Source organism: Leptinotarsa decemlineata, unplaced genomic scaffold, assembly GCF_025532065.1.
Source record: "Leptinotarsa decemlineata unplaced genomic scaffold, Ldec_3_MD MMD2_tig00002159_RagTag_RagTag, whole genome shotgun sequence".
Lineage (NCBI taxonomy): Eukaryota > Metazoa > Arthropoda > Insecta > Coleoptera > Chrysomelidae > Leptinotarsa > Leptinotarsa decemlineata.
Genome location: NW_027412574.1, coordinates 1527945 through 1542641, shown reverse-complemented (window position 1 = coordinate 1542641; position 14697 = coordinate 1527945). Strand labels below are relative to the sequence as shown.

The following is a 14697-nucleotide window of genomic DNA, read 5'->3' as shown; positions in this document are numbered from 1 at the left end:
GGATAGGGCCTGACCAGCGCACACTACGGTGAAAAAATAATAATAACAATATTCTTCATTCAATAGAACGCAGGATTAAAAAAAAATGAAACCTATCAAATACGCTACAACATTTCCTATGCAAACTGAATAGGCGGAGTTCATCTTGAGCACCTGGAGGGCACAAAGATGGTCTTCCACTCAATCTTTGGACAAACAGAACAAAAGATCGCAGACAACTAATGAAAATTGAGTCAAACTATAGATATATGTGCTGATTCAAATAACCGTTTTCTAGATATTAGAGGATTTCATAATTTCAAACAAATGTTTTCGAAAGGAGGAGAGTTTCATATTTTTAAAATCATTTGGAATAGCATTGTAAGTGGTCGGTATATTATAGGAAAAACTTTTCTCAAGCAATGGTGATTTGTGGATTGGTGATGTTATAGTACCTTTCGATCTTATATTAAAAATGTGAATGTCAGTGCGGAACACAATCTTTCTTTAAAGGTGAGGGATTTTGGGTAGTAATTATTTTATGATATAAGGTGGAGCAGTGAAGTTTTCGGCGAGATTTCATATTTATCCACCCGGCTTCTCGTAGCTTAGGACTGATGGATTGACGCCTACGAATACCATATATGAAGCGGAGACAATAGTTTTGGATTTTCTGGATTTTTTTGCGTAGATGTTGCGTTAGACAAGAACTATAGACCGTATCGCAATAAGTAAAGGTAGAAAGAACTAGAGACTCGCAAAGTATTTTTTTTAAATTCAAATTCAAAGTTGCTCAAAGTTTTTAGTTTCCAGATACTTTTACGAATGTATTTCGATATATGCCTTAAGAATCTTAAGGAGTAATCTATCCAGAGCCCAAGATTCTTCACCATATCACAAAACTGTACAGGAATGTTACTAATAGTAACACAAACATTTTTTTGGTGAAGAAGTCTGTCATTTCGCCTCCCGAACAGCATTGCCTCAGATTTGTTTGGATTCAACGAGAGAGAATGATCTTTCGATATTTTGAAAATTCTATCAAGGTCTTCGTTAATTTTCTGACAACCATTCCCAATGTCTGAAGGGTGGAAGGAATACATCACCTGAGTATCATCCGCATACATTTGTAGATAACAATGCGAGACAACATTTTTTTCTATCGGAAAACGAATCCACATGTTTCTAGAAATGATATGAAATCGAGAAAGGTTAATGCAGTCGACCTGCTGGAAAATGATTCCATTAAAATCAAAAGATAAATAGATAAGTACTATTTTGATCATTCCCATAATGATTTCAGTGTAAGAGCCACCGGTAGACAGCTGTTTCAGGTGAAACATCTGTTTATACAGTGTTTATACTGAGCCAAAGCTCAGAATTTTACAGTTTTCGAGATGTGAACCTTTGAATATAGATTTTTTCCATTTTTTGCAGTTTTTGCTCATCCATCGAGAGCTCTCACTTCTGGTTGGGATAGAATTTGGATGTTCAGCAACCAGAATTAGTTTTACGAATAATCTTCTTCAGTTATAATAAGATGCCGCCATCGATAATTTTTCATACACTGCTTCACACTATCTCGATAATCTGAGAATGTGGTGCTGTGACATTTTCGTCAGATAGGCTCAAAATGGATGACAGCATCTCACAGCATCTGTATCTTTCATATCTGAGAGTACTCTCCAGATAGAATGAAGGGGTTCAGGTATTGGAAGCGAACTATTTTGCGCCGTAATATATTTTACCTAAAAATGAGGTGTTCCATCGCAAGTGGCGGACAGTGTATATCATTTTGGCCAACCCCATTCAGGTGGTAGGTGCATTTTGAGCATTTCCATCAGTCCTGAGAGTTTCATCGTTCCACCTCGAATATTACGGAAGATACGGGGGTGTTTCCATGAGAAGTGAGACACACTGTATATATATATATATATATATATATATATATATATATATATATATATATATATATATATATATATATATATATATATTGAAGCTCTATAACTTCTGTTTAATTATCTGCGAGCGCTTTCGACAGCTGGTCGTGCTGTCATCCTCTAGGCCCTACTCTATCTGAACGTGTCATCCTGTTGTGTGTCCTTTCATACGGTCCGAACGCCTCAATACAGGTACTTCAGGTACTTTAGGTAATCTTGCCTATATTTGGATTACATCAGGTACTATTCTTTGTGTTTGGGTTTATGTATGCCTTTTTGTGCTCATCGTACCTTTGGATCAGTTTTTCTTGGTTTGGCCGATATAGAATTTGTTGCAGTCCGAGCATTGTTTACTGTATATCCAGTTTTAGTTTTTGTCTTCTTTTTTCTCATAGCTGTTTATTTTTTGTGTTATTTTCGTGTTTGGATTGTATGTGATGTTGATGTTCAATGACTTGAATATGTTTGTTAGTTTTTTGGTTTGGTGTCCTAAGTACGTAAATGCTGTCCATCGTTGTGTTGTTTTGTCTGTTGGGGTGGCTTGATCCTTCTTCTGTATTTTTCGTTTGATTCTGTTTTCTAATTTATGTCATGTTAGATGTAGCCTGGGAATTCTAGGTTTTCTAACTGGAACCACAAATGTGCGGTTGGCTCCTGTTGTTGACTCCGTGCGTATTTTTTGTTTCCCACTTTCGGCAAACAAGTGTTGCCCATCTTTACACTTGGCTACTCCGCGCTGATGAGACCGATAGCCAGAAACACGTGTCCGCGGTTTGCCCCCCTTTTTGGAGTGTTGTGTCCACTAATTGTTTCATTTTTGATTTGTATCATATATATATATATATATATATATATATATATATATATATATATATATATATGCTGAACTGGTTTTTCCGGGTATTTGATCCGTGTTTGTGATATTATCTTTAATTTCACCAACGTTTCGACAAAATCTCATTTGTCATTATCTAGGTGTGCTGTTACGTGTTCCGAAGTCAGTTGACCCTGCTCGACTCACTTCTTACTATACTGGTAAAATGGTATTCGTTACGTGTTCAGAGATGTCCATAAACGCTCTACTACCTACTACTTAAATGTTGTTGAGTTTTACTTGAGTTCTCCTTCTTCTTAGTTAACCTCATCTCCCCATCTGCGATACCTTAACGGGGAGATGAGGTTAACTAAGGAGAAGGATTTATATATATATATATATATATATATATATATATATATATATATATATATATATATATATATATATATATATATATAAGTATATATATATATATATAAGTATATATATATATATATATATATATATATATATATATATATATATATATATATATATATATATATATATATATATATATATATATATATATATATATATATATATATATATATATATATATATATATATATATATATGTAAACTGTCATTTGTCAGCCCGTAGAATATACGATGTGAACTCTGGTCAGCCCTCGGAAACGTCGGTCGTCCCGGTTTCGGGCTCACCAACGTTTCCCACTGTATATAGTGTTTTTTGGACATGTTATCATGTGAAATGACGTTTAGCAAATTTTCGGTTGGGCCGACCATTACACCATATACACATAGCTGATACACCACCTACTTTCACAAAACTTCGCCAGGAGGCGTGGCTGTGTAATTGTATACACCTGATGTGAATAGTGTCTTTGTGAGCCCAGGTTTATACGAACACTTTCAATGGATAGCATGTTGGTCAGTCCACAATCGGGCAACGCTGCACTTGTATTTCATGATTCTAACTAGATTGTCGTGGTGCAGAAATTCGATAATAGAAATGGAAAATTTTTTGAGAGATGTAGAATTTTATGAAAAAGTTCCTGTTTTGTATGTTTTTTGTACAAGCGTTCATGTGCGTGCACCACCCTATATCTATACAAGCAATTTAGATCAGGAATTGTTTCGCATATAAAAGTTTTATCAGAGCTTCGTAACATATTCACTTGATGTAGAAAAATGCTTGATCTGAACTCATACTTTCCCACATTCGACTACTTACCCGAAATCAGCTTTTTCGGATAACGGTGTCGAGTACGGAAATGTACTGTTTCCGTTCTAGTTAGGATAATAATAATATAATTACTAACAGTGCGTTATTCCATTTAGCTTGTCGAAGCAATTTTAACCTCTGCACTATCTTAGATAGGTACAAAAATTTGAATATGTTATAAGTTGAAAATATCAATATAGTGTTCGGAATCACACGTTAAAATGTAAGACCTCGTTAATCTATAGCTAGTAGAAGTTTATGCTTCTGAGGGTTGTCGTTCGTATAGGTGCGACAGACATATTTTAAACTGTTTCCTGTTTGTATTTTCAAATGTAGATTTTCAAATTCTAATTATTTGGCATGGACGCCTCAACAGAAATCGCGTTGTGTAAATCAATTTTAGACATTAAGCAGGAAACTTCGGATTTGACTTTGAAATTGTAGATTTGAAAACCTGACTGCACAAAAATAATCGAAGTGTGACTGAGTGGAAATGAGTAGATGAAAAATGACATTTTTTTCACAAACGAAAAATCTAAAATGTGATGAATGATCTGGTAATGAATTTATTGAGAAATGAATAGTGAATATCCAGAATGTCTACAGTTTCAATAAATTCTATATAAAAATCCGCAGCAGCATTACGGATTTCCGATATATAATTTAGTTCAAAAATTAGGTAAAAATCGCATTAAGTATGTTTTCTATGACGAAACGAAATTCTGAGTGACTAGCATAAGGTAAGATATAATTTGTGAAACAGATATTAGTAATAAGTTTCAATTCTCTTTTTCTTAGCAATAGTTTTTTCGAAAACTCCCTTTCAGTTTTTGGAGGTATGATGTTGTTCAGGTTGAACATAATGAAGTGGAGATTAAACCAATGTTTTTTTATTATGTTGACTGTTCATGACGATGAATACGTCATATCATCATCGATTATAACCTGCAGCAGACATTTAAATCAAAATAAAAAACACTTGGAATATTTCAGCACAGAAAAAATTTTATCAGGTTGAATAAACATTTATTTGAATGGAGTATTATTCTTCAATTTGAGAACTGCTGACAAAAATTGTTCGGTAAACTAATAAACACGTAGTATGAAAAAATAACATTATTTCTAATGAAATGAAACTACAACATGGGTAAAAAAATATCAAATGAAAATTATTAATATTATTTCTTCTTTCTATAACAACAGTAAACGTATTCTTTGATTGCAGCCCAGTTTCTATTTTTTAATAATGATGAATATTTCTTTTTCTTATATTTTAGATACAAACAAGAACTAATTCAATTCTAGCACTTCTTTTTTTTTCGGAGCGAAAAACTTTTTGACTATATTTCCTTTTGCTCCTTAGACCAAGTTTGTTTTTGAGAAGGTTTTATTGTTTTCAAAACTGTGCCTGTCTGATGATCTGAAATGAGATCAGTGTGTTGAAAAACTCTATCAAGATATCAAACGGGTTGAAAATGGATCCAAAAATGAATGATAAAAATAAAAAATGGAAGGACGATACTGAAAAGTGATTTGACTCATTTCCAACCTATACTCAGAGATACGAATGATTCCAAAACAGCTCAAAATATAAATAATTGATTGCATTTAGGGAATTTTTTTCAAAAGGAGCCACGTTCAATATCTCCATAAATAAGACAGTAATGTAAATTTCACGAAACACCTAATTTTTGTGAAATAATATAAGGTATCGCTAAGATGCGTACACACTCCTCTTCAAAATATCAAACAAAATAACCCCATATATGCCATCTATTGGATAAGTGATTTTATCAGGAATTCAACAATGATTTTCAGGGTTGATTTCTAGTTTACTGTGAAGAAGGACCTTGAAGTATAAGTGAACGACTTTTTAGATTAATTGATACAATCTCTCACAAAAACGTATACAACAATTATTTCTATTGTCAAGTTCTTAACAGAAAACAACTTTTGTCGCAATGAATTATATCTTTCGGATTTTTGGCAAAGTTTCTTTACACAAAACACTTCCGAATACTTTCTAAAACTCACAGCCAAAAATGTTCCACTAAACAGTTTTATAAAAACGCGACACGTGTTTCGCCATACAATGGCTTCTTCGGGCGTATCTTTATCTACTATATTTTACAAATTTAATGCTTGGTATACCTAATTTTAAAATTTAAAGTACCTACATTTCAAGTACTTGAGTTTGTAATGGATTAAATGACCTGAGCTTATGTCCCAATCCCCACATTTGAAAAATATTCAGTAACGGTTATTCAATTCTAATTGATCATTTAGTTAGTTACCCGAATTCTTGAATCTATTGATTGCTTGAATCTATTGATTGAATTTCAAACTCTTCTCTTCTAAATAAAACATGTCATATTCATGACTGAACTCATGTACTTCTGCTAAAAGGTGGTTTGCAAATGTGAAATTGGTCTTTCTATTCACAAAATTACATCTAAGCTTTTGATTCTTTGGAAAATAATCTCCCTGTTTGGCCATTATACAGTTTTGGGCAAGAGCAACAACTCAGCTGATATACTCCTGATCTATCCGATACCGAAGTTTTGTCTTTATTGTTTTCAATAAATGCACTTACACTATTATTCGGACTATTACTATTTCTGTGAGCTAAGTTTACGCAGTCTTTCTTCAAAAAAATATTATTGGTTGGTTCAGCCAAAAATGACAATGTCTCATAACTGACATTATCGCATCTTGAATTTGGGTAGATATGGTCCATGGCTTGCTTTTGTAGTTTTTGTTTGATTTGTTTGATCAAACTCAGCTCTCTCTGGAAATTATTCAATAGTCTATGAAGAATATTATTGAATGCAGCAACTTTATGCTGGTAAGAGTGCATAGAGGAATTATGTATGATAATGTCCGTGTAAGATGGTTTGTGGAAAATTGCAAATTCATGTTCATTGTTATTTTTTGTAATAGTTGAGTCAAGGTAATTTAATGAATTATTTACCTTCCTCTCAGTGGTAAATTTTATTGACGGGTGGATGGAATTGACATATTCAACGAACTTGCCTACTTGCTTTTCTGTAATGATTTCATTATTCACTAGTGATAAATGGATACTGTAATGCTTGAAGAAATACATGCATAATGAATATTTAATACAACAATCCTGAACAAACTGTAACGTCTATTTGATGAAAAAAAATTGATGAGCTTCCGTGAAGTATCATATTTATTCTAATACTTGCTACTTTCTACACACATTTACATCAAATCGATATACCAAATTTGGAACATCCATTCGAACTAAAAATGAAAACACAGGAAAATAATATTTCATTTGAGTTAGGAATTGGAAAACAGTGAATTACTTAAAATTAAGTAGATTCTATGATATTTATTTGTAATCGTCATATACCTATATATTCTCTAATTATTCTCTAAGTATACCAAAATATTGGCAAGCCAATTAACAAAATAGCATTAGGACCATTGCAAAGATCGTAACGGTTCTCAAAGAGTTTCGCGCCAAAATAGTTAACGCGTGTCAAACAATTGCAGATTTCGTAGGAATACTGAAACTTTAATGAAATGAATAAAAACACTTTTGTCTAATTACCTATATTTGATTTTATTTATATGACCGTTTTCGGGTTTGACCCCATTACCAAGTATTACCTTACCTATAAATTTCGTCGCCGCTGATATATACCATTATTTTTTGAAGAGAAATTTTGATGATCATAATATCCTCCATTTCATAAATTTATTATCGGATGAAAAGTGCAATTTTCTATACTTCACTGAATTTGACTTCGATGCTAAATTTTCCCATTTTCATGATGTTTTTCTTCAAGCTTTTGATATATCCTTTCCTAAACAGTTTCAAAAAATTAAACAAAATCAAAATTCAAGTAGACACAAACCATGGATTACTAAGGATATCGTTGAAGAAGGTATATTACTCAGAGATATTTATAATTTGAACAAGAGCCAAACCAATGTACATTTATTGGGTCAATATAAGCAACTCTTAAAAAATCATAGACAAAAAATTTGTGCTCTCAAAAAGTCAATACTTTAATAATCAATTCCTCAAGGCTCAACGTAAATCTGAAGCTGCCTGGTCTATCATCAGGAAAAATACTATTATAAACGATTCATCTAAGACATTGGCGATGGTGTACTTGTTGACGATGGTCCCGGTATATCTCAAGCATTTAGTAGTTATTTTGTCGATTCAGTGGAGTATTTAGTGAAAAATACTGCACCTGGTGGCATTGAAAATCGTTGTGTAAAAACTGAGAGTCTTTTCCTCTATCCAAAAGATGAAACTGAACTCGTGGAAATAATTAAATTCGCATATTCGAAAAATTCCAGTGGGGTTGATGAATTGCCAGGCAATGTTTTAATGAAGGCTGCTTTGAAAATAATGGAACCTCTGATTTATCTAATCAATTTATCTTTCTCTGAAGGTATTTTTCCTTCCCGACTTAAGCAAGCAATGGTCGTCCCAGTCTATAAAAAAAGCGATAAGCATGTAATGTCGAACTACAGAGGTATTGCTTTACTATCTCCATTTTCGAAAATATTTGAAGAATCATATCAAAACTTGTGTCTTTTTAAATAAATACAATATCGAATCTGACAACCAATATGGGTTTCAAGTGGGCTTGTCAACCCAGGATGCCATCCTTTCTCTACATAATCATGTATTATCAAACTTCGACAACGATGAAAAATCACTTAGTGTTCTTTTCGACTTGACACGAGCGTTTGATATCAGTCATCATGGTCTTCTTCTTGATGAACTGTTTGGCATGGGCGTTCGTGGTCCAAGTCTGAAATGGATTGAAACCTATTCAAGTGGTCGTACACAGGTTGTTAAAGTTAGGCTTCAGACTGGGTCATTTTTCTCTGAATTTCGAAACGTTCTTACAGGTGTGCCCCAAGGTAGTGTTTTGGGGCCTACACTATTTATTTTATTTGTTAATGACCTTTCAAAAATCAATCATCCACAGTGCTCTATACAATTTGCTGATGACACATCTTTTACTGTCAGTGGTTCGGAATGTGAAACATTGTCAGTAAGAGCAAATGATGCCGTATTCAACATGCAAAATTATTGTTCTAAGAATGGCTTGATTCTAAATAATCTTAAAAGCAACACCATTTTCTTTACAATTCAGGAAACTGATTGTAGTGTATTGGTTAGGTCTGAGATTGAAAATATTGAACAGGTAAACTATAAAAAATTTTTAGGAGTTTTTATTGATTCCCAACTCAATTGGAATCATCATGTTGATTTCATACTGGAGAAATTAGCGACACATTGTTTCGTTATATGGAATCTGCGTAATTTTGTGTCTATTGAAATTCTTAAAAGTTACTATTATGCATATATTTACTCTGCCCTCAATTACTGTATTATTTGTTTTGGCAACTGCAATAGAATCAGTGTCTTATCAATTTTCCAGAAAAAAAAATTTAGAACAATTTGTTTTAAAAAAAAACTCGATTCCTGTAAACCACTATTTGCAAAGTTGAATATATTAACTGTTACTTGCATGTATATTTTTAATTGCGTAATCTACGTTAAATCAAATTGCTCCAAGTTTTAGAACAGAGATGATACATGTCTTCTTTCGGGCTTCACCCTGAGAAAAAACTATAACATTTTAATTCCTAGTCATAAGTTAGCCAAGGTGACTAATGGACCTCATATCATGTCAAAAAAAACTGTACAACAAGCTCCCAATATCCATTAAAAAATAACTAGTGTAAAGCTCTCTAAACAAAAAGTTCGGAAAGTATTATGTGAAAAGGTATTTCATTCGCTTGATGAATTTTTTCAGTCTGATTTGGAATTTTTAATTTTAATTTTTGTATCCTTTTATGGTCTGAATGTTATGTAATATATCATATAATTATGTTGTTTCATGATTGTGACCTCATTGTAATTGTACTGGGTTATGTGACTTTTTCCATGCCGTCCCTAGGTCTATGGAAATAAAGATTTTTGATTTGATTTGAAGTATTGAAAAAATACTTAATAATGTGGGGTCAAACCCGAAACTGGTGGTACTTAGACAAACTAGTGGTACTTAGACAAAAGTGTTTTTATTCATTTCATTAAAGTGATCATGAATTACCACAAAATAAACAAGTAATCAATCATACATAATACAGAAACTATATGAAACATAAATAGTCAATAGTAACGGCATCTTTTTCTTTTCCTAATATATTTTTTTCGGTAAACTAACACATAGTTTACCTCTGAAAAACTGGATTTGCCAGGATTTTAAAAACACTTGATACCCTCACGATGAAATCCAATGATACACTGAAATGGATCGCGTTCCTGGTCAGCCCTTCGATGTGGCAGCATTGTAGGGCTGACCAAGATGCTCTTCATATAGCGATTTGTATAACTATGGGCTGACCAACAGCATGGGGCTGACAAAGGTTTAAAGGATATGTAAAATTTTTATTTTCAGAAAAAATCTACCCCTCTGATGGGCCTATTAATAAAATCATACCACTGAAGAGTATTCCGAAAAGTATATACCTAAATATATTCGGGAAGTGCTGGGTGGACCAACGCCCCGTTCATATACCGGGCTGACCAATATGCAATGAACAAATATATATATATATATATATATATATATATATATATATATATATATATATAAGTATATATACAGGGTGTCCCTGGACTTCCTCTTTTCCTCTCGGGAATGTATAGATGGGGTCAAAATATCACCAGTACTTCATATAACTTTTTTTCCTAAAATCCTTCGTTACCAAGTAACGGGCCCTCGAAGTTACAAAATGAAAAATGTTTTTCTTTGATAACTTTTCAAGTGAATATTCAAAATCATCCAAATTTTGGTAATTGACTAAACAAATGAATTCCTTCGATGAGCTTTCATGCAGGAGTCAGTTGTTTTGCTACAAAGTCAGGAACGGACTACCCCCGATGGTCCACACCCAAAACTTTGAAATGACAGATATTTTTCAATATTTTTCAACAAATTAAGGTTACTTGGACAATTTTATGAATAAAAGTACTCGTGTGGAAAGTCGATCGGAGCAACGAGTCTTGATAAAAATGTAGTTTCACTCGACGACATCAAACCCGCTCGTCCACCATTATTTGAAATGAATAATTATCAAAGCAGAAATAATAATGATAACGTTAATTCAACAACATTTATCCTGAGATGTCTACCATTATTCGAAAATATTAGTTTTTAAGGAAAATGGAAATGATAGGTAAAATGTTCATAACGAATTTTCATAATGCAAACACGTTTAACTAACGAAACTCAAGAGCCTCAAGAGCAAACAGAAATGAAAAATCCGCTACAGAAACTGCTCGATATGACCACCTTCTCTCTCTATACATTTTCTTAGTCTGCGAAGACACCCTCTCTGTACTTGAAATAGCATTCCAGGGTCGTTTCGTATGGCTTCACAATGTAATGTTATTCTATTCAACAATGCATCTCTTGTGTGAATAGGTCTAGCGTAAACAAGGCTTTTTAGATGCCCCCACAGAAAGAAATCCAATGGATTTAAATCCGGAGACCGCGATGGCCATGAATATGGCCCACCTCTACCAATCCATCTATTGTGGAAAATATGGTTCAGATGGTCACGCACAATCAAACTAAAATGAGGAGGAGCGCCATCATGCATAAACCACATATCTCTCGGGTTTGCAATGGAACATGTTCCAAAAGTCCATTCAAATCGTTCTGAATGAACTCCAAATAACGTTCTCCATTCAATCGGTCCTGTAGAACGAATGGTCCTATAAGATGGTTTCCTATGATACCAGCCCAAACATTCACGTTGAATTTCCGTTGGTGTTTGGTTTGCAATATCCAATGGGGATTTTCTTCGGCCCATATATGGAGATTATGAGAGTTGATAACTCCATCTCTACTGAAACCTGCTTCATCAGTGAATAAAACTCGATTAATAAAAGTCATATCCTCTCTTTGCCTATCCATGAACCAATTGGCATATTCCAGTCGTGCTGGAAAATCTTGAGGTGTCATGGCATGTACCTTCTGGATGTGAAATGGGTGGAGCAGTTGTTCCCTAATTATTCTATGAATAGTGGACTTGGATGTATGGAACTGTTCTGATAGATTTCTGATGCTCATTGAAGGATCATCAGCGACGGCTTCCAAAATATTTTCCTCCAATACAACGGTACGTACAGTCCTAGGAGCGCCCTCACACGTCCACACGTATTATGTACATACAAAATATGGAATGAATTCGATATTTCATAGTAGAGTAGCTTGTTAGTTTAAAAACACCACGAATCTACAGAACGTGATATTTTTTTTGAAAAAATATCTGCTATCACAATTGTGACTTAAACTTCCATATAGGTACTGTACTTTTTGTTTACAACTTCATTTCAGCATACTTTGTATTATTCCTGTTATAAATGTTGTTGAATTACCGTAATCATTATTATTTCTGCTTTGATAATTATTCATTTCAAATAATGGTGGACGAGCGGGTTTGATGTCGTCGAGTAGAACTACATTTTTATCAAGACTCGTTGCTCCGATCGACTTTCCACACGAGTACTTTTATTCATAAAATTGTCCAAGTAACCTTATTTTGTTGAAAAATATTGAAAAATATCTGTCATTTCAAAGTTTTGGGGTGTGGACCATCGGGGGTAGTCCGTTCCTGACTTTGTAGCAAAACAACTGACTCCTGCATGAAAGCTCATCGACGGAATTCATTTGTTTAGTCAATTACCAAAATTTGGATGATTTTGAATATTCACTTGAAAAGTTATCAAAGAAAAACATTTTTCATTTTGTAACTTCGAGGGCCCGTAACTTGGTTACGAAGACTTTTAGGAAAAAAAGTTATATGAAGTACTGGTAATATTTTGACCCCATCTATACATTCCCGAGAGGAAAAGAGGAAGTCCAGGGACACCCTGTATATATATATATATATATATATATATATATATATATATATATATATATATATATATATATATATATATATATATATACTCACTTGCTATCGTCCAACCCGTGTTAGGAATCACACGTTGAAAGGTAAGACATATTTTAAACATATGACATCCCTTGTCTTAATGGATGAAGTTACAAATAATGAGTCCTGCGGTTGATGCTTGTGATAACTGAAAATATATTTACACTATACATATATATATATATATATATATATATATATATATATATATATATATATATATATATATATATATATATATATATATATATATATATATTATATATATATATATTATATATATATATATATATATATATACAGGGTGTCCCTGGACTTCCTCTTTTCCTCTCGGGAATGTATAGATGAGGTCAAAATATCACCAGTACTTCATATAACTTTTTTTCCTAAAAGTCTTCGTAACCAAGTTACGGGCCCTCGAAGTTACAAAATGAAAAATGTTTTTCTTTGATAACTTTTCAAGTGAATATTCAAAATCATCCAAATTTTGGTAATTGACTAAACAAATGAATTCCGTCGATGAGCTTTCATGCAGGAGTCAGTTGTTTTGCTACAAAGTCAGGAACGGACTACCCCCGATGGTCCACACCCCAAAACTTTGAAATGACAGATTTTTTTCAAAATTTTTCAACAAAATAAGGTTACTTGGACAATTTTATGAGTAAAAGTACTCGTGTGGAAAGTCGATCGGAGCAACGAGTCTTGATAAAAATGTAGTTCTACTCGACGACATCAAACCCGCTCGTCCACCATTATTTGAAATGAATAATTATCAAAGCAGAAATAATAATGATAACGTTAATTCAACAACATTTATAACAGGAATAATACAAAGTATGCTTAAATGAAGTCGTAAACAAAAAGTACAGTACCTTTATGGAAGTTTAAGTCACAATTGTGATGGCAGATATTTTTTCAAAAGAAATATCAAGTTCTGTAGATTCGTGGTGTTTTTAAACTAACAAGCTACTCTACTATGAAATATCGAATTCATTCCATATTTTGTATGTACATAATACGTGTGGAATAATCACGTTTCGTGTTGATCAGTTATCTGAATCTCATGAAACTCAACATTCGAATGTTTCAAATTCTTCTTCACAGCTAAACTGTTGAGGAGTTTCACTGATAATTATAATTTTATGGGAGAAATTCTTTAACACGAATCTAAATTCAGCTGAAAAAACGCACATCGGAAAAAATATTTACTATACTAATAAAAAGCAAACGAATGAACTACAAAAACGGCTGCACATGATCAGGTGAAAAATATTCAGGGAATAATTATGTTCCATTTCTTTCACAGATGTTGACAAAAAAAACCTTTTAGAAAGTTTTGATAAAAAATGAGAAACTGGAATGCGATTTTGTTTTGTTGAGTGGTGCGTTGTCATATGACTATCATTGTATTGTCAATATTCTATAGGATATTTTGAATTTTTTTGATATGGCCGAACAGTTTGCATTCAATGAATATGCAGATATGCATGTATTTTATGGACGAGCATTTTGTAATGCTGCAGAAGCTCGTCGTCTGTATTCCGAGCATTTTCCCAATCGAACGGTACCGTCAAGAGAAACATTCGAGCGTGTCGATCGCAGCTTGAGGGAGACAGGTATGTAATAATTGATAATTAATTTGAGCACGTTGTTTTATTTCGATATTATTGTAGGTACAGTTTTGCCAAAACGAGGTGGTGAGGGCGCTCCTAGGACTG

At 33.2% G+C, this 14697-nt stretch overlaps 1 protein-coding gene and 1 long non-coding RNA gene across 12 annotated transcripts in view; both read right to left on the bottom strand.

The window, feature by feature from the left end:
• Window positions 1-14697, bottom strand: part of dlg1 (MAGUK family member discs large 1) — an 889881-nt gene that overhangs the window by 360724 nt on the left and 514460 nt on the right. The gene's annotated exons all lie outside the window — the stretch shown is intronic.
• LOC141482971 (uncharacterized) lies at window positions 7592-10616 on the bottom strand. Its single transcript, XR_012465824.1, has 2 exons — window positions 8503-10616; window positions 7592-8449 (listed from the first exon to the last, which is right to left on the bottom strand). It is a non-coding gene; the product is annotated as an uncharacterized lncRNA (long non-coding RNA).